The sequence below is a fragment of the Drosophila ananassae genome, assembly GCF_017639315.1.
Source record: "Drosophila ananassae strain 14024-0371.13 chromosome 4 unlocalized genomic scaffold, ASM1763931v2 tig00000071, whole genome shotgun sequence".
Lineage (NCBI taxonomy): Eukaryota > Metazoa > Arthropoda > Insecta > Diptera > Drosophilidae > Drosophila > Drosophila ananassae.
In genome coordinates this window covers 1,092,394-1,116,626 of record NW_025319041.1, presented here as the reverse complement: position 1 = coordinate 1,116,626, position 24,233 = coordinate 1,092,394, and the positions used below count along the sequence as shown (strand labels likewise).

Here is a 24,233-nt window from a genome sequence, read left to right as displayed (position 1 = left end):
GAATAATTGTTCCTTATTTGAAACTGTTTTGCTCATTTGTAAAATTAGGTGCCGCTGCACCACCCCTGCCACTAACTAATTGGCCTTGTTATTTAATCGACTAACTGATAGATGTTTTTCCACCGAATTGGCCAAATTAATTATTAAATTCTGTTGAGTAAACTGGGAGAAAGAAGGAAACTTTAACCTTCTTGGAAGGATGTATGAACATAACGATTTCTTTTCAAAAATGTGTATTCCCGCTTAGTCCGTGCCACATCTGGAGTCCATTCCACATCTGGGGTCCAAGGAAGCCATTTCGGTCTGTTGCTTTTCACTTTTTATCGATGACGGATGCAAGGAATAATCCACCATAGTTGAGCTTGGCTGACCCTGAATATATGTAGCCCCATGAGATTGATCTGTTTTGATCAGTTAAAGGACTTTGATCGCTCTCTTTAGACTTCCTTGATCTTCGATTTATGCTTCCACTCTTTCGAGACAAGTTGAAATAAATTGAATCATTTTTTAAGTATATTTGACTTATAATTATTATAATTTATCACACTATTTATTTTCTAAATATGTACAAAAGTCGTTCAATATTATTGTAGATTCATTTATTTAGTATTAAAAATTTTAATGAACTATTTTAAGATTTATATTGAATTACTGAATTTACTGAAATTGTTTTTTATCATATTGAAGTTTTATGCATGAATTTGTTAAGCTGACGCATCCCATTTTCTTTGCTCACATCCTATTGTTTTCTAGAATCTTTCTCTCTTGCTGTTAACTAACGCGTTTGATTTTATTGGTAGACATATTCGAAACTATATTGGAATAAGCCAATCTTGCGAACAATATAGCTCAGCTTGTAGACGTAACCAGGTGCATTACTAGGTCCTCAACAAATAGTAGTAGATTAGCCAATTCTGCAAACCAAATATCCCAACATGTTGGGACTTGTGCCAGCACCAAATATCGTAATTAGTACTAATTAGTTCTGTTAGTGTAACTAATATACTTTGATTCTCCCAGATTCGCATGCGCTTTTTTGTTCTTTTGTAGCGCATGCACTTTGGGAGCTTTGGTGGAGCTTCTACACAAGCTCTTAGTTTTATGCACTTGTTATTCGGCATTGTTTTGGATCGGCCGCGGCGTTTGTTTTGGTGTTAAATTGACCCATAATAAATATTGAAATTAGAAATTGAACCTTGTCTATTTAAATCGGCCGCTGTCAAAACGCTGATAGCTTTCAGCGTTGAGCTATAGCTCAACAGAAATCAAACACTCATTTGAAAAAACATATGTGTACATAAATTTAAATAAATATATGCACATACGTAGTAGTTTGGTGAACCTATAAAAATAGGATATAGGTTTAAATATATAAATTCGTAGTAGTACCTGTCCAAGTAAAGTCAAAGTAAAGCCAAGTAAAGTGTAAGGGTTTTAAGATTGTTAGTAGAGAAAAGTGACAAGTGGTAGATACCCATCATAATACCCTGCCCAACATGATCCTGGTATATGTCGAACTAAAATGACTAAGGAATAGAGGAAGAAAGTTTCTAGTCCTTCTACTAAGACCCTTAAAATTTAAGCGAGTTAGCAAACAATGGCTGTCTACATTACCATAAATAAGATTATAAAGAAACATGACACCCAGCATCGTTCTACGGTTTGTGAATGATGCTAAGCTGATTAATAAAAGCCTACTATGATTAGAGCGGAGGTGAAGATTTGCCATGCTGGAATGGAGTATTATTGAATACATGGAATATTATTGAACTACATAGGTGTTACAAATGTGGAGTGCTAAGCTTTTCAAAAAGCTTTGGAATGGGTGACAATTTAGAAATACCTCTTTAATTTACAGCGTCGGATTTTTCTCCTTTTGTAAGATTCCTTCCACATAAGCGAAAAGATCGAAGTCTCCAGCGATAGATTAAAAAGTACGAGGAGCGTTTTTGCACAGAGTCTCGACGCAGTTCTTCAGAACACGGCCTGAATATCTGGGCCAGGCGAAAACACGAGCTTGACCTTAAAAAGATCCGATAACACACCTCTTTGATCAAAAGATGGGCAAAATAAAAGGTTGGCTCATTGGATATTATAAGTATTAGGCTGACCTGCCCTGCTGCAAGGTTAATAAGTTGTTTGAAGAAACTGTGTAGTCTGCCATTTGCCTGATCAGTGTTCGTATATGAGTTTTCAAACGTAAGCAGAAGAGGAAAAGATACATGTTTGCGCTTAGTGATTTCAAAGTTATAGAACGGCTTCGGATCCTGTGTAGGCTGAATTGAGAGGCGGCGAATAGGACCCCTATAACATTCTGTGTTATGCACGTTGACGGAAGGATATTTCCACGGTACGTAAGCGTCAAAAAATATATTCAAAGTGAAATTAAATTTTTGTAAGCCATTGTTTATATCCCTGTATGCCAGTAGATCGGATTAATCAAGTTCCAAAATTAACTTATTTAGTTTCATAAAGAAGAAACGAACTTTATGAAATGTGAGATGCAAAGTTACTACGTAACCACCTAGTATTCTGATAAGTTTTAGAGAAGACATTAGTTTTTTGAAGCTGAGGTAGGTGAGGTGGAAGGTTGGTCAGTGGCTCAAACATTTGGGAGTTTTACTCCCACAGGTTTGGTAATTTTTTTCTTCGCCGTAGTTGGCTGATGTTCTTGGACGAAAATGTTCTATGGCCAAAAGCTGGCGGAACAAATCGACTTGAAAATTTGCAAGGGCACACGTATTTTACAAAATCCGATTAATCCGATCTACTGGCATACGGGGATATAAACATTGGCAGACTGCACAGTTTCTTCAAACAACTTATTAACCTAGCAGCAGTGCAGGTCAGCCTTATACTTATAATATCCTATCAGCCAACCTTTTATTTTGCCCATCTTTTGATCAAAGAGGTGTGTTATCGGATCTTTTTAAGGTCAAGCTCGTGTTTTCACCTGGCCCAGATATTCAGGCCGTGTTCTGAAGAACTGCGTCGAGACTTTGTGCAAAAACGCTCCTCGTACTTTTTAATATATCGCTGGAGACTTCGATCTTTTCGCTTATGTGGAAGGAATCTTACATTTTTCCGCTGCATACAAAAGGAGAAAAATCCGACGCTGTAAATTAAAGAGGTATTTCTAAATTGTCACCCATTCCAAAGCTTTTTGAAAAGCTTAGAACTCCACATTTGTAACACCTATGTAGTTCAATAATATTCCATGTATTCAATAATACTCCATTCCAGCATGGCAATTCTTCACCTCCGCTCTTATCATAGTAGGCTTTTATTAATCAGCTTAGCATCATTCACAAACCGTAGAACGATTCTGGGTGTCATGTTTCTTTATAATCTTATTTATGGTAATGTAGACAGCCATTGTTTGCTAACTCGCTTAAATTTTAAGGGTCTTAGTAGAAGGACTAGAAACTTTCTTCCTCTATTCCTTAGTCATTTTAGTTCGACATATACCAGGATCATGTTGGGCAGGGTATTATGATGGGTATCTACCACTTGTCACTTTTCTCTACTAACAGTCTTAAATCCCTTACACTTTACTTGGCTTTACTTTGACTTTACTTGGACAGGTACTACTACGAATTTATATATTTAAACCTATATCCTATTTTTATAGGTTCACCAAACTACTACGTATGTGCATATATTTATTTAAATTTATGTACACATATGTTTTTGCAAATGAGTGTTTGATTTCTGTTGAGCTATAGCTCAACGCTGAAAGCTATCAGCGTTTTGACAGCGGCCGATTTAAATAGACAAGGTTCAATTTCTATTTTCAATATTTATTATGGGTCAATTTAACACCAAAACAAACGCCGCGGCCGATCCAAAACAATGCCGAATAACAAGTGCATAAAACTAAGAGCTTGTGTAGAAGCTCCACCAAAGCTCCCAAAGTGCATGCGCTACAAAAGAACAAAAAAGCGCATGCGAATCTGGGAGAATCAAAGAATATGGAACAGTTGATAACGGGCAATTAGTGGACCGCTGCGGCTAGTTACACTGACAGAACTAATTAGTAATAATTACGATATTTGATGCTGGCACAAGTCCCAACATGTTGGGATATTTGGTTTGCAGAATTGGCTAATTTACTACTATTTGTTGAGGACCTAGTAATGCATCTGGTTACGACTACAAGCAGAGCTATATTGTTCGCAAGATTGGCTCATTCCAATATAGTTTCGAATATGTCTACCAATAAAGTCAAACGCGTCAGTTAACAGCAAGAGAGAAAGATTCTAGAAAACAATAGGATGTGAGCAAAGAAAATGGGATGCGTCAGCTTAATAAATTCATGCATAAAACTTCAATATGATAAAAAACAATTTCAGTAAATTCAGTAATTCAATATAAATCTTAAAATAGTTCATTAAAATTTTTAATACTAAATAAATGAATCTACAATAATATTGAACGACTTTTGTACATATTTAGAAAATAAATAGTGTGATAAATTATAATAATTATAAGTCAAATATACTTAAAAAATGATTCAATTTATTTCAACTTGTCTCGAAAGAGTGGAAGCATAAATCGAAGATCAAGGAAGTCTAAAGAGAGCGATCAAAGTCCTTTAACTGGAGCTAAGGAAAAATTTTTTTAAGAAGCTTGTATGTACGATAAACTAGAAAATATCGGGTATTTTTTTTAACTTTTGGCTTATTTGAATAAATAAGATCGAATGTTTGGTGGTGGAATTTTAGAAGGAAAATAACGAAAAACAAAAATTCAGCCAAATCAGATTTCTCAAATTTTTAGAGAAGTCTGTGTGCCTCCTATCTAAACAATCAACAAATTTTTATAAATTTATTAAATTAAATATTAATTTGTACATTTTTATTTTTTGACAAATTTGGGTAGAAGTAAAAAAATTTTTTTTTATTAAATTTCAGCTAGTGGGAACATTGAGTCACCATACAACTTATTCCTCTTAGTAAATTTACTAATAACTAATCCTAATTCACTTGAATAGGAGTTGATTGGTGACTGAACTATCTTGATCAGACATTCCGTTGAAATGTCTGTGTAATTTTGGTAGTATACTTACTATACAACGCAGTATACTTATAAAGTATACATATTCTTGATAAGGATCACCTTCTAAATCAATACAAACAGATCAATCTCATGGGGCTACATATATTCAGGGTCAGCCAAGCTCAACTATGGTGGATTATTCCTTGCATCCGTTATCGATAAAAAGTGAAAAGCAACAGACCGAAATGGCTTCCTTGGACCCCAGATGTGGAATGGACTCCCGCTGCGGACTAAGCGGGAATACACATTTTTGAAAAGAAATCGTTATGTTCATACATCCTTCCAAGAAGCTTAAAGTTTCCTTCTTTCTCCCAGTTTACTCAACAGAATTTAATAATTAACTTGGCCAATTCGGTGGAAAAACATCTATCAGTTAGTCGATTAAATAACAAGGCCAATTAGTTAGTGGCAGGGGTGGTGCAGCGGCACCTAATTTTACAAATGAAGCAAAGTTACGAGATGCAAAGTTACTACGTAACCACATAGTATTCTAATAAGTTTTAGAGAAGACATTAGTTTTTTGAAGCTGAGGTAGGTGAGGTGGAAGGTTGGTCAGTGGCTCAAACATTTGGGCTCAAACATATTCCCACAGGTTTGGTAATTTTTTTCTTCGCCGTAGTTGCTGATGTTCTTGGACGAAAATGTTCTCTGGCCAAAAGCTGGCGGAACAAATCGACTTGAAAATCTGCAAGGGCACACGTATTTTGCAAGATAACGTGTGCCTGGTGTATAAGTATTACTGTGGCATCAGTTCGTACTGGGGGTCCGGACAGATGATTATTAAATATAAATAAAAACAAGAAAGGAAAGTTAACTTCGGGCGGAGCCGAAGTTGATATACCCCTGTAGTTAAGGTTGTTCCATTTCCGATCGTTCATTTATATGGCGACTATTGGATATAGTTGGTAAATCCCTATGAAATTTGACCCAAAATGGAATCTGTACCAACTTAAAATACACGAAAGTTATGCCAATTTCGATCGTTCTATGACAGCTATAGGATATAGTCGGTCGATCCTTATGAAACTTTGTACAGAAGATATATTTATTCAAATATAACATGTCTAGAAGGTCCCAACCCTCTAACTTAAAAAACACCAAAGTTATGGCATTTCCGATCAATCAGTTATAGGATATAGTCGACTGATCCCGGCTGTTCCGGCTTATATACTACCTGCAAGAAAAAGAACGATGGGTGCAAAGATCAACTCGACAGCTTTAAAACTGAGAGACTAGTTTGCATAGAAACCGACAGACAGACGGACAGACGGACATGCTTATATCGACTCAGGAGGTGATTTAACTCAGGAAAAGATTTAATAAAACCGTAGTGCGCACAAAAAAAACGTCTGTTCACTTTATAATAAAGAGAGATTAAATAATTGCCATACTTTGATTAAAAATTCTGCCTTGTACACAATTTAGAGTTTGGATGGTAATAACAGTTTCACTGATTGCTAGTTACACTTTAAAATTTTTCTTTGTTCTTTCTGATCTTCGTCGCTGTCGCATTATTAAATACACCTGTTATTTAACAGACAACTGTTCTGAGCTATGTTAAAATTATTCCCTTGTAATATTTAGCTTGGTACAAATAGTGGACCAATTTCTAAATTTGGCTCGAAAAATGCCTGGAAAAAATCGTGGACCCTCAATTCAAAATTTGGTAGACTCTGAGTCAGTGGATCCAGTCGAGATTCTTCAACAAGAGATATTAAGGATAAATAAATGTATCTATGGCCACTCAGTTTCGTTTTATACTCTACAATTAGAATGTAGATTAGATATTCTAAACAAATACATAGACCATGCCTTTAAATTGCAGTAAAAAATACATAGCATCAACCCTTATTATTCGTCTCGTCCAGATCTTGAGAATATTTCTGCTAAGGCATTACTTATATCTGCCGTAGCAAGTTTACAAATAATTTTCCAAAATGAAACCACAGCAAACCACAATTTATTACAGTAAGCATTTACCTCAAATGAAGCTTCCCAAGTTCACTGGTAATTATTCGGAGTATAAGAACTTTATAGGATTATTTAAAAGTATTATAGATAGTGACGCATTACTAAGCAATATCGAAAAACATTCAGGTAAGACACAAAAATTATCCAAAGGCTTTCGCTTCATTAAAACAAGTTTACGATGGTTTACGAAATATCGCGACTTTTTGATATTCACCCAATTTTGCATTGGCTTTGCGAACTCTGATTGATACTGTCACAGAATCGTATTCGAATCTTTGTTATCAGTAGGTGATAAAAAAAAAATCGTTATTGTTGGTTCACTCCATTTTGGTTCACGTCGTCATGCGAGAAGTAAAGCCAAAATTTAGAACTAGATGAAAACTTAGATTGTGGAAAAATTTCATTTTGGAAAGACTGTGGCGCTGCCCTTAACAAAAGATATCAACATTTATCGGCTGAATCAACACAAACAGGATCTGGAATGAGGAAAATGTGCAATCATGAAGGAAGGAATGTACAAGGTGACAAATAACATTCAAGATGCTAAATGCGTATTTTGCAAATCCCAAGATAAATTCATATTAATATGTTGTTCGTTTGCAGCCACATCAGTTACAAATCGGTTTTAATTTACTAAAGGCTATCCGTTATGCATTAATTGCTTACGAAAGGCCACAGAAAGTTACATCAGTCACCACACTTTGTTATATCAGTTCATAGCTAAATCTTCTATACCACCTGCACTACCCTCACTAAAAAGTTTACAGTTGAAAAGATATCAAAATCATTCTTTAATTAATTCAAGCCCCCGAGAAAAATTGTTCACGGGCTTCTGGGAGTTGGAAAAAGTTCCAAACAATAAAAGCACACAAATTTATATATCATAACAGGCGCTTTACGAAAAGACATTCGGTGAAAACATTTTTTCGTGTGCCAGTCTAACTACCATTCAAGTCAAGTTCTGCATACTTGGTTCGTCATTTGAGACGGCACGGAGACGATTTCTGGCACTAGAAAGTTGACTGAAAAAAAACCGACTATGCTGGTGTTATTTCAAAAATTTATGGTAGAATATGAAGATCTCGGTTTCATGAGTGCCACAAATAATCTTATCCCAACAGATTCTCATTGCTTCATTTTGTACCATTGCACACTGCACTGTGGGCAAAAATCCCGTTTTTGGTGCATAAGCACTAGTTTATAAGATATTGACTTGAAACTTTTTTTGGTGTATTACACAGGCCAACAGCAAAAAATCTCCACGCATAATTTCACTTGCTCCATAACCTTTAAGCTCCCCTGAACCAAAGTCCAGAACAAACATAGGTTCTATAACCCACAGTTTCCGCGGTACACCTAAGAGAAGAAATTGATCAAATTTTACCATATATTGAATTATGTAGGCCGTGTAATGGCGATGACCATCATAGTTTCCAGTACATATCATTTTTGAAATGTATGTGTACCAACTAAAATTCAAAAATGGTATCTAGCAGTTACCATATCTTTGGAATACTCATCCAAAGTTGAAATCTCAGATTTTCTACGTTAATTTTTGGTCTTCTATGATTTTTCCCCAAACATTTTTCTATGGAAGATTTTTATTTTCTTATTGAAATCAGTAGATCATACCATGTTTTAATTTTGGATTTAAGGGATAACTCGAAATAATTTTATTGAATTTATTATAGGTGGTTCAACAATATTTTCTTCATTTAAATTCGAGTTTTTAATCTCATATTTTCAAAAAGTCATGGCTATGTAACGTCGGCGATAGTTCGAACGGGTTGGCAGCCTGGGGGGGTGCGGTGTTTCAGCCTTTCTGGCAGCCCGATCGCGTAATAGGACCCTATTCAGCGTTTCGTGGAGGATCGGATCGATCTGGTAACGCGCTCAAAGCTAAGGTTAGGAAACCGCGTGGGAGTGGCGTTCTTTTTGAATTTAACCACGAAACAAGCAAGTTCGGGCAAGAAAGGAGAAGCATCCGGAAATTTTCGAGCAACTGCAGCGTAGTTTTACCCGCTGAGGAATCATCGTGCTGGTGCAGGACCAGCAGGCATACAGGAAGAGGGCCACAAGCGGCAATTTGGTGGTGTACGTACTGCTCAGTCAAGGCAGGGCGCGATCGTAGAAGCTAGGTGAGTTTTAAGACTGGTCATGGTTATGCGAGCCTGACGTAGGTGTTTTCGTTTAGCTAGGTCAGGGGTACCAGCGTGCGAGCTAGACCCCTGGTGGCAGAGAGGCATAGTGCGAGCAACGCTTGGCCAGAAGAAGAAGAGAAGAGCGGGTCACAGTTGCGGCGCGAATCTCTCAGTCAGGCCGCCCACGAGGCGGGGCTGAGGGGAGTCATCAAAACCAAGTAGGAGCTGGAGATACCGTGAGCTCGACCTGAAGTGAAGCAATCGGAGCGTTCGCGACGCTTTAAGGGGCGCTCCGCCAGAGATCCGGATAGGGTTCGGCCCTAACCTCACAGGAGTCGCCGTAAAGTAGGCGCCATCCTGGAGCAGTGACGAAGGACGGAGTGCTGGCGGCGCTTTAAGCAGCACCCCGTCGATCACAGGAGCCGTCGTGTAGTAGGCGCCATCCTGGAGTAGTGAAGGAAGACAGAGTGCTGGCGGCGCTTTAAGCAGCACCACGCCGATCGCAGGAGCCGCCGTGCAGTAGGCGTCCTCCTGGAGGAGTAAAAACAAGGACGGAGTGCTGGCGGCGCTTTTAAGGAGCACGCCGTCGAACGGAGGAGTCGCCGCAAAATAGGCGAGCTCCTATAGGAGCAGTAGCGGGAGCGGAGCGCTGGCTGCGCTTTAAAGGAGCGTTCCGTTATCCGGAGGAGCAGGCGTGGACTAGCCTTCAGCCGTAGGATAAGAAGCAGGGACAGGGCGCTTGCGGCGCTTTCAAGAAGCGCTTTGTCGATCAGGAGAGCGGAGAGACTCGACCGGCTGATGGCCTAACGGTGCCGGAAGAGGAGGAGAAGAAGTAGTGGGCGAAGATTTCGCGTCAGAGCTCTGCCACTGGCTGTATGATTTGTTGTTGGCATTGTTGACGGGTTAGGCAAAGGCCCTCCCGAATTACATATTATCTTTTCCAGCCTCGAGTAGTGGAAGCGCTTCAACGACTCGTCGCGGATGTATTGAGTGAGTAATCCTAAATCTATGCCAAGCCAGCAGAAGTGATACGGAATTCTCCGATCAATATTTTCCTCGTTTTCCGAGTTCCAGCCCAAGAGGCTTCACCGGTCATACAGTCAACCCCACGCGTGGCCTTTGTAGTAGCGCTCTCTTAGTAACTAAAATCTGTTGTCATGATATTGAACGCGAGTCCGCAAATCCTGCCAAGTCGAATATACACTTAAGTTCTCTAATCTTTAGCAATAAGATATTATTAAGCATAGTCAGAAAAATCATACATTGGAGTATTAGAATAGTTAGGAAGCTAGGATAAGGATGTCATCTAGAATTTTAAGGTCTTTTGTTAAGGAATAAAACAATGAAGTTTATAATGGAGTAAGAAAACATATTTCGCCTCGTTTGGGTCGCCACCGCCCTGCCACCAACCTATGCCATGTGCCTTCTTGGGGGATCTCCGAAGGATCCTAATATACTCTGGTCTGAGGAGCTCAGGTTTGACCCACGCTGTTCGTGGGGTCGCGCACGCATCATTATCGATTCAATTTATGATCCCCGAGGCAGCATCGAGGGGAGAGAAGGGGGTGTTCCAGAACCCACCCACTAGCCGGCGAGATCTGGCCGGACACAGCGTGCAACTCCCTCCTCTCGTCCGATATATCCAGAGATGCCACCTCACTGTTCGTTACAGTTATAATTATCTTAATCATAAATTTATCTGGCGCCCAACTAAGTGGCCATGTTTTTAGCATGGTTAGACGCAGCCATGTTTTGCGGACAAGTTTTTTTCGGCTGGTTACAGTGGCATGGCAGTAACCAGACCAAAACCCTCAGCAGTGGCGCGGGTACCGCTCGGAATTCTACACTCAGAGGAGAGAGTAGACCACAGTGCCTCGCAACCACAGCAATAGTTTCGTGTAGAGTTTAGCAGGACGGATTCTCGCAGGACTTTAGCAGGGGATAGGACCCAGCTGACCACGAGTTTCGGATGGCAGGCTGCTACAATAACGAAGGGACGGGAAAGACAATGCCACAGTTGTTTGGAAAAGCAGTATCAGTTAGCGGACTGATATCTGACCAAGCCTGTAGATTGGCAGCTAAATCCCGTCATCCCCTAGGAGAGCAGAAGGACGCTTGGAGTTCATTCGTAACAGGCACGAAATGACCACGTCAAAAGGGTTTCAGCTTATAGAGCTGGAAAGGGGAGTTTTCTACGAGCGAAATTCCAGAACGGAATTAGGTGAGAAGCAATGGCGAAAAGAAGAAGAACGTTAGGCAGCGTGCATGGCGGTAGGCAGGCTAAAGACGAAGGCGAAGTTCAGTTTTAGAGTTTCGGTATTTGTGAAGCGAGCATTTTTTAGGGTAGGCAAGAAAGAAAGAAAGGATGAACCCGGCAGAGGCAGAGAAGGGGGCAGCGACACCTGTGAAGGTGCCCGTCTGCACATTATGTAATAAAGAGATGGCAACCGGCAGAGCCAGAACCAAGTGCGGACACGAGTTCCACAAAGCGTGTATAACAACACACGCCAAATCGAAGTTGTCATGCCCGACGTGCAAGGTAGTGTGTTTCGAGAAAGCACAGGCGGCCAGCGATACGACTGGCGCGAGCACGAGTCAGCTGACTCGCAGAGCAGATTCACCCTGTGGGGCCAGCCAAGCGAGCTCTCAAGCAGAGTCGGCAGGAAGCACAGCGGAGTTAAGTTCGATTGTGTCCCAATCAATCAGCGCCATGCAGGCGACGCTGCTGGAACAACTGTCAGCGCAAATGGACAGACTGTTCCACCAAAGGGCGCAAGCAGAGAGGGAAGGAGAAGAGGGAACTGGAAGCTACGAGCAGCCTAGTGGGGTCTACGGTGATGAAAGAGAGATCCGGGATCAGGGCGACTACTTAGGAAATGGCGTGAGGCAACCGGCTGATCACAACTTTGGGTATAGACCAGAGAAAGTGGGTCAGATCCTGAATAGTTGGAAGATTCGTTTTAGCGGTCATCCCGACGGCATGACCATCGATAATTTCATCTATCGGGTTGAAGCTTTGACGCACCAGACGCTGGATAGTAACTTTTCAGCACTATGCGGAAATGCGAGTTTGTTATTTGATGGGAAAGCGGGAGAATTTTACTGGCGTTTTCACAAGTTGAATAGAGGAATGAGGTGGAATGACCTATGCGACGCGCTCAGGAAACACTTTAGGGACGATAGGTCGGATGAGGACATAAGAGAGGCAATAAGAGATCGGAAGCAGCGCGACAGAGAAGATTTTGACACGTTTTATGAGGCAGTAGAACAGCTGATGGATGGTCTGAGCGTTCCATTAAGCGATGCCACGCTAGTGGAGATGGTAAGGAGGAATCTCAGGTCCGAGATCCGCCACGAGCTGTTGAATGTGTCGATACGTTCGATAAGCCACTTACGGGAGATTTGTCGGCGCCGGGAACGATTCTTAGAGGAGGTGCGACGAGACTGCGGCACATCCAAGCCAGGATGGGGGAAGAAGCCGTATGGGGAAACCCAGAGACGGGAAGACAGAAGCTCACACAGAAGTTACAACAAATCGGTAGCGGAAGTAGGAAGCGACGTGGAATGGGAAGAGGCCCAAGAATTCTCAGGTGATGAAGCGGGTGAAGTGGAGGCAGTGGCTCTTATCTGCTGGAATTGCAGGAAAGAGGGTCACAGGTACCACGACTGCGCGGGCAAGCGGAAAGTTTTCTGTTTTGGGTGCGGAGCACCAAATGTCTACAAGCCATCGTGTCCGAAATGTCTAAAAAACGGAAGAGCGAATGCGCTGGATCGTCCATCTCAGCGCGTTCCGTCAGGTGTGAACAAGGACAAGTAGGAAGAGAGCTCAGTGAAGAGTGTAATAAAGCTAAGGTAGAGAGTAAGAATAGGTCAAGGAACACTAATAGGTTAAGGCAGTATTGGCAGTCAATGAAGACGGTTGAAACGATAAGGTATAAGGTCTCTGATAAACGTCCTTTCGCCGAAGTCAGATTGTTAGGTGAGGAAGTACTAGGACTATTGGATACTGGTGCGGCAGTTAGCTGTATCGGAGGGAGTTTCGCGAGGAAGGTCATAAGAAGCGGGGTCGACTTCAAGCGCAAAGGAACGATCGTAAGCACGGCCGATGGGCAACGACAGCAGGTGGTAGGCCATTTAACGACTGAGGTAGGGTTCAAAGATCGATGCAAGACGCACATGTTCTACCTGGTTCCCACTCTGAGCCAGGATTTGTATTTAGGTATCGATTTCTGGAGGAGTTTCGAGCTGTTGCCATCGGAGTTCCGAGTCGGCGAAATCTCCGTTAGTCAGGAGTTGTCTGAAGAACAGAAAGTTAGTCTAAAGGCAGTGGTAGAGCTATTTCCATCTTTCGCCAAGTTAGGATTGGGCAAAACGCATTTAATCAGCCACAGTATCGATGTCGGGGACACGAAAGCGGTCAAGCAGAGGCACTATCCGGTCTCTCCAGCGGTAGAGAAACTGCTCTACGGAGAGGTCGATAGGATGATGAGATTGGGAGTGATCGAGGAGTCGCAAAGTGCCTGGTCGTCGCCGGTGGTATTGGTACAGAAGCCAGGAAAGGTTCGGCTATGTCTGGACTGCAGGAAGGTGAATAGTTTCACCCAGGGCGACGCCTATCCACTTCCACAGATTGATGCGATCCTGAGTAGACTTCCCAGAGCGATGTTCATCTCTAGTCTGGATCTGAAGGATGCGTACTGGCAAATCCCGCTGGATCCGGCTTCACGCGACAAGACCGCGTTTACGGTTCCAGGGAAGCCATTGTACCAGTTTAAAGTTATGCCTTTCGGGCTAATGAATGCATCGCAGACTATGACTCGCCTCATGGACAAAGTGATTCCGGCCTCGTTGCGTAATGAGGTGTTCGTATATTTGGATGACCTGCTGGTCGTCTCCGACACCTTTGAGTCGCATCTGGCGGTTCTGACGACGGTGGCTGGGCACATTCAGAAAGCAGGGCTAACTCTGAACATCGAGAAGAGCCACTTTTGCATGCGTTCGGTTAAGTATTTGGGCCATGTGATCGGAGAAGGCGTCATAAGGACAGACCCCGAGAAGATAGAGGCGATGGTAAATTACCCGATTCCGCGGACGCTAAAGGCGTTACGGAGTTTTCTGGGCATGACTGGGTGGTACAGCAAATTCATAAGCAATTATGCAGACATAGCGGCACCATTGACGGATCTGGTGAGGCCTAAGTGTCGTTTCACGATGTCGCAGGCTGGCCTAGAGGCTTTCACAAAGCTTAAGGAAGCGATGTGTCAGGCTCCGGTTCTGCACAGTCCGGATTTTACGAAGCCGTTCTACATTCACTGCGATGCGAGCAGTTATGGGATTGGTGGCGTCCTGGTTCAGAAGACGGAAGGGGACAAGGGTGACGAATATCCAATCGCTTTTGTCTCAAAGAAGTTGAGCAAGGCCCAAAGGAATTACTCCGTCACGGAACAGGAATGCCTGGCCGCGATTATTTGTATTAAACGGTTTAGACCTTACGTAGAAGGGCATAAGTTCACGGTCATCACAGATCACGCGTCGCTAGGATGGCTCATGGCACAGCCGGATTTGAGATCTCGGTTGGGGCGATGGGCGGCGAAATTGCAGGCCTACAAGTTCCATATTGAGCATCGGAAGGGCAAACTGCACGTGGTTCCGGATGCGCTGTCTAGGGCATATGAAGGAGCGTCAGATGAGGAGATAGTTGCGGAGGTAGGAATGGATTATGAATCCCCACATTTCGAGGCGGAGGAGTACAAGACCCTTCGGGAGACGGTCGAAGCCAATGGCGAGACGGTACCAGATCTGAAGGTCATGGATGGCAAGGTCTTCCGACGGACGAAGCAAGTCCGGGGTTTAGAGCTAGCGGAGAATTTCGCATGGAAGTTATGGGTGCCAAAGGGGATGATTCCAGAGATATTAAGAGAGGCCCATGACAGTCCCACAGCAGCGCACGGAGGTGTCCGTAAAACGCTAGAGAGAGTTCGTCAAATGTACTACTGGCCAGGCTTAGCCAATGAGGTGAAGGAGTACGTAGGCAAGTGCGAGGTCTGTAAGATGAACAAGGTACCTAATCAGGTGATGAGGCCAGCGATGGGAAGGCCAGCGGAAACACAGAGATTCTTTCAGCGAATATATGTGGATTTCCTGGGGCCGTATCCGAGATCCAAGAGTGGAAATATTGGGTTATTCATCGCTTTAGACCATTACACCAAATTCGTGTTCCTCAAGGCGGTGAAGAAGCTCTCGGCGGATGTAGTGGTGAAGTACATGAAGCAGGAGTTGTTCCACACGTATGGAGTTCCGGAGACTGTGTTCTCAGATAATGGAACGCAATTCAAAGGAGAAGCATTTAGGACGCTAATGCGGGAGAATAGGGTGACGCAGGTTTTCACAGCGGTCCATTCGCCGCAGGCCAATGCGTCGGAAAGGGTAAATAGGTCGGTCATCGCAGCCATAAGGTCGTACGTAAATGCAGACCAGAGAAACTGGGACGAGCATCTCAGCGAGATCTGCTGTGCTTTGAGGACCTCGATCCATTCCGGCACGGGTGAGTCCCCATATTACTTGGTGTTTGGGCAACAGTTTGTAGGATCGGGAGGAACGTACAAGCTCATGAGAGAGCTAGGTATCATGGAGGACAGAGAAATCAGGCTGTCCAAGGAGGACTCGTTGGAGGTGGCACGCGCTCAAGCGCAGAAGGCCTTAGCGAGGCAGACGGAGAAGAATGAAAGGCTTTACAATGTGCGTTCGAGAGAGGTTTCATATCGAGAGGGCCAAGAGATCTTCAGGAGGAATTTCAAGCAGAGTAACTTCGCTGTAGGATATAATGCCAAGCTTGGGCCTAGGTATATTAAAGCTAGAGTTCGGAGGAGAACAGGAAGAGCTACTTACGAGCTGGAGGACATGCAAGGGCGAGCGATAGGTACCTATCATGCCAAAGACTTGAAGCAGTAGTTCTCGCCTCCGTGGTTTAGCTAAACAGGATCGTTTGAGACCCTGTTCTAGCTCTTGAGAAGGGGGCATTTTGTAACGTCGGCGATAGTTCGAACGGGTTGGCAGCCTGGGGGGGTGCGGTGTTTCAGCCTTTCTGGCAGCCCGATCGCGTAATAGGACCCTATTCAGCGTTTCGTGGAGGATCGGATCGATCTGGTAACGCGCTCAAAGCTAAGGTTAGGAAACCGCGTGGGAGTGGCGTTCTTTTTGAATTTAACCACGAAACAAGCAAGTTCGGGCAAGAAAGGAGAAGCATCCGGAAATTTTCGAGCAACTGCAGCGTAGTTTTACCCGCTGAGGAATCATCGTGCTGGTGCAGGACCAGCAGGCATACAGGAAGAGGGCCACAAGCGGCAATTTGGTGGTGTACGTACTGCTCAGTCAAGGCAGGGCGCGATCGTAGAAGCTAGGTGAGTTTTAAGACTGGTCATGGTTATGCGAGCCTGACGTAGGTGTTTTCGTTTAGCTAGGTCAGGGGTACCAGCGTGCGAGCTAGACCCCTGGTGGCAGAGAGGCATAGTGCGAGCAACGCTTGGCCAGAAGAAGAAGAGAAGAGCGGGTCACAGTTGCGGCGCGAATCTCTCAGTCAGGCCGCCCACGAGGCGGGGCTGAGGGGAGTCATCAAAACCAAGTAGGAGCTGGAGATACCGTGAGCTCGACCTGAAGTGAAGCAATCGGAGCGTTCGCGACGCTTTAAGGGGCGCTCCGCCAGAGATCCGGATAGGGTTCGGCCCTAACCTCACAGGAGTCGCCGTAAAGTAGGCGCCATCCTGGAGCAGTGACGAAGGACGGAGTGCTGGCGGCGCTTTAAGCAGCACCCCGTCGATCACAGGAGCCGTCGTGTAGTAGGCGCCATCCTGGAGTAGTGAAGGAAGACAGAGTGCTGGCGGCGCTTTAAGCAGCACCACGCCGATCGCAGGAGCCGCCGTGCAGTAGGCGTCCTCCTGGAGGAGTAAAAACAAGGACGGAGTGCTGGCGGCGCTTTTAAGGAGCACGCCGTCGAACGGAGGAGTCGCCGCAAAATAGGCGAGCTCCTATAGGAGCAGTAGCGGGAGCGGAGCGCTGGCTGCGCTTTAAAGGAGCGTTCCGTTATCCGGAGGAGCAGGCGTGGACTAGCCTTCAGCCGTAGGATAAGAAGCAGGGACAGGGCGCTTGCGGCGCTTTCAAGAAGCGCTTTGTCGATCAGGAGAGCGGAGAGACTCGACCGGCTGATGGCCTAACGGTGCCGGAAGAGGAGGAGAAGAAGTAGTGGGCGAAGATTTCGCGTCAGAGCTCTGCCACTGGCTGTATGATTTGTTGTTGGCATTGTTGACGGGTTAGGCAAAGGCCCTCCCGAATTACATATTATCTTTTCCAGCCTCGAGTAGTGGAAGCGCTTCAACGACTCGTCGCGGATGTATTGAGTGAGTAATCCTAAATCTATGCCAAGCCAGCAGAAGTGATACGGAATTCTCCGATCAATATTTTCCTCGTTTTCCGAGTTCCAGCCCAAGAGGCTTCACCGGTCATACAGTCAACCCCACGCGTGGCCTTTGTAGTAGCGCTCTCTTAGTAACTAAAATCTGTTGTCATGATATTGAACGCGAGTCCGCAAATCCTGCCAAGTCGAATATACACTTAAGTTCTCTAATCTTTAGCAATAAGATATTATTAAGCATAGTCAGAAAAATCATACATTGGAGTATTAGAATAGTTAGGAAGCTAGGATAAGGATGTCATCTAGAATTTTAAGGTCTTTTGTTAAGGAATAAAACAATGAAGTTTATAATGGAGTAAGAAAACATATTTCGCCTCGTTTGGGTCGCCACCGCCCTGCCACCAACCTATGCCATGTGCCTTCTTGGGGGATCTCCGAAGGATCCTAATATACTCTGGTCTGAGGAGCTCAGGTTTGACCCACGCTGTTCGTGGGGTCGCGCACGCATCATTATCGATTCAATTTATGATCCCCGAGGCAGCATCGAGGGGAGAGAAGGGGGTGTTCCAGAACCCACCCACTAGCCGGCGAGATCTGGCCGGACACAGCGTGCAACTCCCTCCTCTCGTCCGATATATCCAGAGATGCCACCTCACTGTTCGTTACAGCTATCTACAACTTCTGTAAAGCTTTACTAAACAAGCTGAACCTGCAATAGATACGTTTTGAATATAGAAACAGTTTTAGATAGCCATGACTTTTTGAAAATATGAGATTAAAAACTCCAATTTAAATGAAGAAAATATTGTTGAACCACCTATAATAAATTCAATAAAATTATTTCGAGTTATCCCTTAAATCCAAAATTAAAACATGGTATGATCTACTGACTTCAATAAGAAAATAAAAATCTTCCATAGAAAAATGTTTGGGGAAAAATCATAGAAGACCAAAAATTAACGTAGAAAATCTGAGATTTCAACTTTGGATGAGTATTCCAAAGATATGGTAACTGCTAGATACCATTTTTGAATTTTAGTTGGTACACATACATTTCAAAAATGATATGTACTGGAAACTATGATGGTCATCGCCATTACACGGCCTACATAATACAATATATGGTAAAATTTGATCAATTTCTTCTCTTCGGTGTACCGCGGAAACGGTGGGTGATAGAACCTATGTTTGTTCTGGACTTTGGTTCAGGGGAGCCTAAAGGTTATGGAGCAGGTAAAATTATGCGTGGAGGAAAAAAAAAGTTGGAAATTGTCGGCCTGTGTTATTTGAACTAAAACAAAATTTTGATTTTTCAATTTGCGTACCGCACAGTGGTTAAAAATGCACTTTTATTTAAGAAATTATTACAAATTATAATTTGAATCACATTTGGTATTACATTATAGAAAAATAAAATTAAACTCTGTTACGTATTTAGAATCCATTGTTAAATTTTACGAACATTGAAAAAAAATTGGATTACATTCAACTCAACAATTGTAACTTACTTTCCCTTGCGTTTTAGTTTTCAATATCGTCTGGTACCACTACCTCTAATTCGATTTCAAAAGTGTCACTTACATCATCGTTGCCATTTTCTTCATCTGAGTCTTCTGCGCACGAGTTTTGGGATGTACTTCCGTCTTTGTGGCCAACACCTGAGGATATGATTGGCGAATCCAAAAGATCGAAAACCTCTGCTGGCAGAGGCATCCTGTTGGTTTTTGTGAACCAAGAACTAGACATTAAAGGATCAGACGAATCCATAGCTCTGTGAAAGACATCTGACATATTGTCAATCCGGCTACATTTTCTGGCATGATTTTTTCGGTCAGCCTTGAAAAGTTTGTGCCTTGCTTCTGATGCACTTTCTGCCAAGGAGCCAACAGGAACAATTGGTTTTTCAATGATGATGTATCCATGTATTAAAATTTTGTGTACTGTTGGCGACATGGGGTACCAAAAGTAATTGGTCCTATATATAGTAAAAGTTTCAAAACAGAATAATTTGAATTTTTCTGAATTTATAGGGTAATGACAATCTATGGCTATTACATGTAGGCGCTGAATCAAATTGTGATCTATTCCTAATATAGAGGACAATAATTTTGGGTTGGAGACTGCCCGCCTCGCCGTATTTCCGTCATTTGTATTGCCACTTTGTCTCGGCTCGGCCATTTTGTCTCGGCTTGTCTACATGAAGCCCCATATCTTTCCAAAACACTGCTTGAACTTTATAGTTTCGTGCCTCCAATTCGATTTTGTCATTTCCCTTAACATGCCACTTTCTAAGCTCAATTCTGTATGATATTTTAAGCAAGAATTCAAAAAAGCGAATCCATGCATAAAAGGAACTTAATCCATACTGATCCGTATGTGGCTTCATATCAAATATTTTGGATTAAAAATCACTTATAGTAAGAAGCTGGGTGGGCTTTGCCCCAAACATTGGACACGACTGGCAGGATTTTGTTCCTGTTATTATATTTAACACCTTGCCATCTATAAGTGTTAGGTGCTCATCGAATTTTACAAAAATTGCATTCAATTCGAAAGCATGCACGTATAAATCCAGGTTATTAATCTGATTGTCCAAGTTTTCTTTTTCTTTTAATATTAGAGACGTTGTTTCCTTTAAGTATGTTTTTTTTAGAGGATGGCAAAATCGTATGGACTGAGGCGATTTATTTAACCAAATGACTCTTTGTTTTGGATCTATCATTTTTATGGGAATAATCGATGGAACAAATAGAGAATCATCTAAAGATTGAGACTCTGCGATGCTTAATTTTTATTTCTCTAAACTGTGACCAGTAGACCATCAAACACATAGCTAAAAATAAGAGTACACTGTGTAACATCTGAAAGTATTTCACAAACTTCCTTTTGCATCAGTAATATTCTTGAATATCAGTAATATTCTTCATTTTCAGTGCATGCTATTCCAGCAGGTCTACATTTTAATTTCTTCTCGGTTATTTTCGAATAAGAGGGGTAACTATCGCAGCCATGTTGTTTACTAAGTTGTTTTACATTTTTGTATTGCTGCTTAGTAAACCCATTTTCCATAAAAAAAAGCGAATGCCTTTTCAGAAGTTATTGGAATCGGAGCCAGCAATCCAGTTCTATCAGTTTTTTTTATAACTTCATTTTCAGTTGCTTTTCTGGCACAAATGTTAACAGCGTGTAGTAAAAAAGGGGTTGAATTTTGATTTTCTATAGCAACTTCAGATGCCAGCTTAATTTTGAGTCATTTACCAGCAGCTTCATATGTCAATGTCGGACGACCACCTTTCTTCTGTGGGGATTCATTTATATCAGAAAGTCGTATAGTCATGTTGCCATATGTGGCTAGCCGCCACATGGCGTGTTTTTGTCTAAATCGCTTTATGTTTCGGCAGCATCGTGGCAAATGTTTATTAATGTAATTAATAAAGCTAGTAATTTTATTTTATTTGCGTTAGTTGCTTTCCCAAATTGCAAGAAGAGCCCCGTGACCAAACACATATGTTCCTGGATAAACGCAACTTTAGCAAAAAGGAGCAAAAATGAGCAAAAATGGTTAATTTTATGACAACAAGGACACTTTTGTAGGTAATTTCTCGTTCTTACTCTTTTGCAAGTCTGTGCCACTAATAAGTTATTCTCCAAAAAACACAAACTCAATTGTTAGTTCAAATTGATAAAGATACACATATAAAACAGGTCACAGTTGTACAACAAGACATATAATAACAAATGTTTAAGCCAATTTGCATTATTAATTACCTTTGCAAGGAATTTCCATTTTTAGATTTTTCAAACTTTTTTTTCACACAAAGCAGCAAGCACTCAAATTTTACCAGTTTTTCGAGCCAATTTAACAACATTGGTGTTGTTACATTGGTATTGCTAAATTGCTCAAGCACCTGACTTTGTTTGAGTTTCAAAAATGTTTTGAAAGCGGATTTTTTCATCTAGATTCGATTCGATATCTAGATTCGATTAGTATGGGCCATTCATAAAAATTAATTAGGAAAAAAAAAAAAGATTTATGCACCAAAATCGGATTTTTTACCCATTTTTCAGTGGTCGATTTGGCATGTCTAGCATTGTTTAATTCAATTTTCAATGTTTCGATAAAGTGTCCTTTATGTTAAATTATAGCTACCAATAGTTCACTGATAATGTCGATATAAATTATTTTTATTTTCTATCGATAATCGAGCTGCAGTAATCTATCGAACATTGTTAACGACTATTAGATTAGATTTACTATTAGAACTATTCGATTTAAAAAAAAAACATATTATGTCAAATAAAGTGCTTTATATTGTGAACAAAGGTGTGTACTTGACCAAAAAAATGTGTTTGTGACCTGTGCTTATTTGTTGTACTTGGAATTCAATATATAACATATTAATATTATATACCTTTTTATGACGCAGAGACTAACTTTTCTCAGATCTAAACATTTAACGCCTACCTTCGCCCGATCTACACTTTGTTGATTACCTAAGTATAGATTGTTGCCCTCGTGAATTGACAAAACAAGTCTGCAACTTTGTGCAACTTAAAATATTGAACTACTTTTCAGGAACGATGTCTGTGACCAAACGGGAAGTTTTTTTGGTGTGGTACGAAGAAAAAAAACAGTGTCGCAAATTTTTAGCGGTAGAAAATCATGTGTTTGGAAACATTCTGAATAAAAAAGACTTCAATAATGATGAACACAAGGTAATACGATGTTTCATCAAAATCCATTTACTTTTCGAGGTTGTATCCACCATATTGGATCCGCCATTTTGAATTTTAAAAAACCAACTTCAGCTTTGGTATCATCGACTCGAATAACTCCTAGATAGAATGTTTCATCAAAATCCATAAAGTTTTTCAATCTTATGTTCGCCATATTGGATCCGCCATTATTAATTTTGAAAATCTTACTCCAGATTCGTTATCAGCGGGCCCAAGAACCCATGAGTAAATATTTTCATAAACAATAAACGTACCAGTCTCGTGTAAATAGTTTTGTTCTGCTTGAAAGGCCAAATCGACCATTGTGCATTGCGTAGAATGTCCAGAAACTGCTTCTACAAAGCTGAGAGTCACTTGCGATTCAAACGCCGAAGAGGACCGACGTATTTTTTGGCTCTTTGGTGGTTTTTTTCTCTGACGACAGACAGTGTTGCCAGACCGGGCTGAATCGAAACTTTTACAGCGAAACATTGAAAACACCAAACAACATAGAAGGAATGCTAGAGAAGGGAAGGGGAAGGCTCCAATTCCTGAAAGATCATCCCCACCACAATCCACAATGGAAACAAGGAAGAATGGAAATGGTTTGAACAAACCACTACTTAAACCGGGAGTCCAAACACGTGCGCCAAAATCTGACGCCGCATCGAAAACGATGAACGGTAAAAAAATAGTGAGTGAAAAGAAGAAAGAGAAAAATGATGGGGTAAGTGAGAAGACTAATAATATTTCCACTCACGCGGCAGATCACGCGGGCCCTTATTTAGTTTGTTTTGATAGATCTAGTGAATCTTCTGCTAGAAAAGCTATCAACCAACTTCACTTAGCGGACACCCTAAAAAAATTGAACCTATTGAAAGATATGATAGAAATTAAAAGAGTGAGTTATGGGCGTTGCCAAATCCAATTGAGCGCGGCAACCGCAGCCAACGCTATATTGGACCATAATAAAAAATTTGAAGAAAATGGCTACCTTGCCAAGATTTTCCCGCATTTCATTTGTAAACAGGGATAATCTTTAGAATCCCCTCAAACTTCTCTGAAGTTGACATTTTACAAAATATTAGCTCAGAAACCCCAATCTTAGGGGTTTCTAGAGTTATGAACCCAAATGACAAGAGTAAACTTATCCCGACAAACAGATCAAAATCTCGTTCCAGGGACAAAAAGTCCCAAAAGAAATTATCTTTATGTATTCAAAGATAGAAGTGCAGCCTTTTATATACTTCATCCAATGCTTCAGGTATTTCCGTTTCGGACACACAGCCCAACACTGCAAAGGGCAAGAGAAATGCGGCCAATGTGGAGGGAAACATCCCAAGTAGGAGCATTGCCAAAAAATTGAATGTGCCAACTGCGGAAACGGTCACTCTGCCACAAGCAGGGAGTGCCCAGCTAGAAGCAAAGCCTATGAGATCCAAAAAATAAAAGTGGTAGAAAACTTAAACTTAAACACCCTTAAACTTAAACACCCTCTCTTTTCAAAAGGACATTCCCAAACCCGGATGACCGTTCTTTCTTTCCAGAACCGGCCTGGCAAATGCCAAATGTCACTAATTCAGAATCTCAAACTCTCAAAAAACTCTCTTCATTCTTACTGGATATCCACAATGACCCATTGACTCAAACTCCAAGATCATTACTTTCCTAACGGACTTAAGGGACTATATCAACACCAAAAATGCAGAGATTGACGTCTCACAAATAGAACTTCTAAAAAGCCAATCTTCTCAAAAACAATGAAAATCCTACAATTAAACATACAAAGCATCAACAATTCAAACAACAAACACCTTCTCAACAAGTACCTGATCAATAACGACGTCGATATTGCCATCATCTCTGAGACCTGGGTTAAAGACAACTCGGACTGTAGCATGCTGGGGTACGGCGGATACGGGGGTGTCGGCCTATACATT

At 41.8% G+C, this 24,233-nt stretch overlaps 1 protein-coding gene and 2 long non-coding RNA genes across 4 annotated transcripts in view; 2 read left to right on the top strand and 1 right to left on the bottom strand.

The window, feature by feature from the left end:
• LOC123257855 (inhibin beta chain) overlaps positions 1-24,233 on the bottom strand; it is a 180,448-nt gene that overhangs the window by 128,497 nt on the left and 27,718 nt on the right. The window lies entirely within an intron of this gene.
• LOC116656456 lies at positions 8,909-10,533 on the top strand. The gene is made up of 2 exons (XR_004311406.1): positions 8,909-9,167; positions 9,224-10,533. It is a non-coding gene; the product is annotated as an uncharacterized LOC116656456 (long non-coding RNA).
• Positions 16,312-17,936, top strand: LOC116656455. The gene is made up of 2 exons (XR_004311405.1): positions 16,312-16,570; positions 16,627-17,936. It is a non-coding gene; the product is annotated as an uncharacterized LOC116656455 (long non-coding RNA).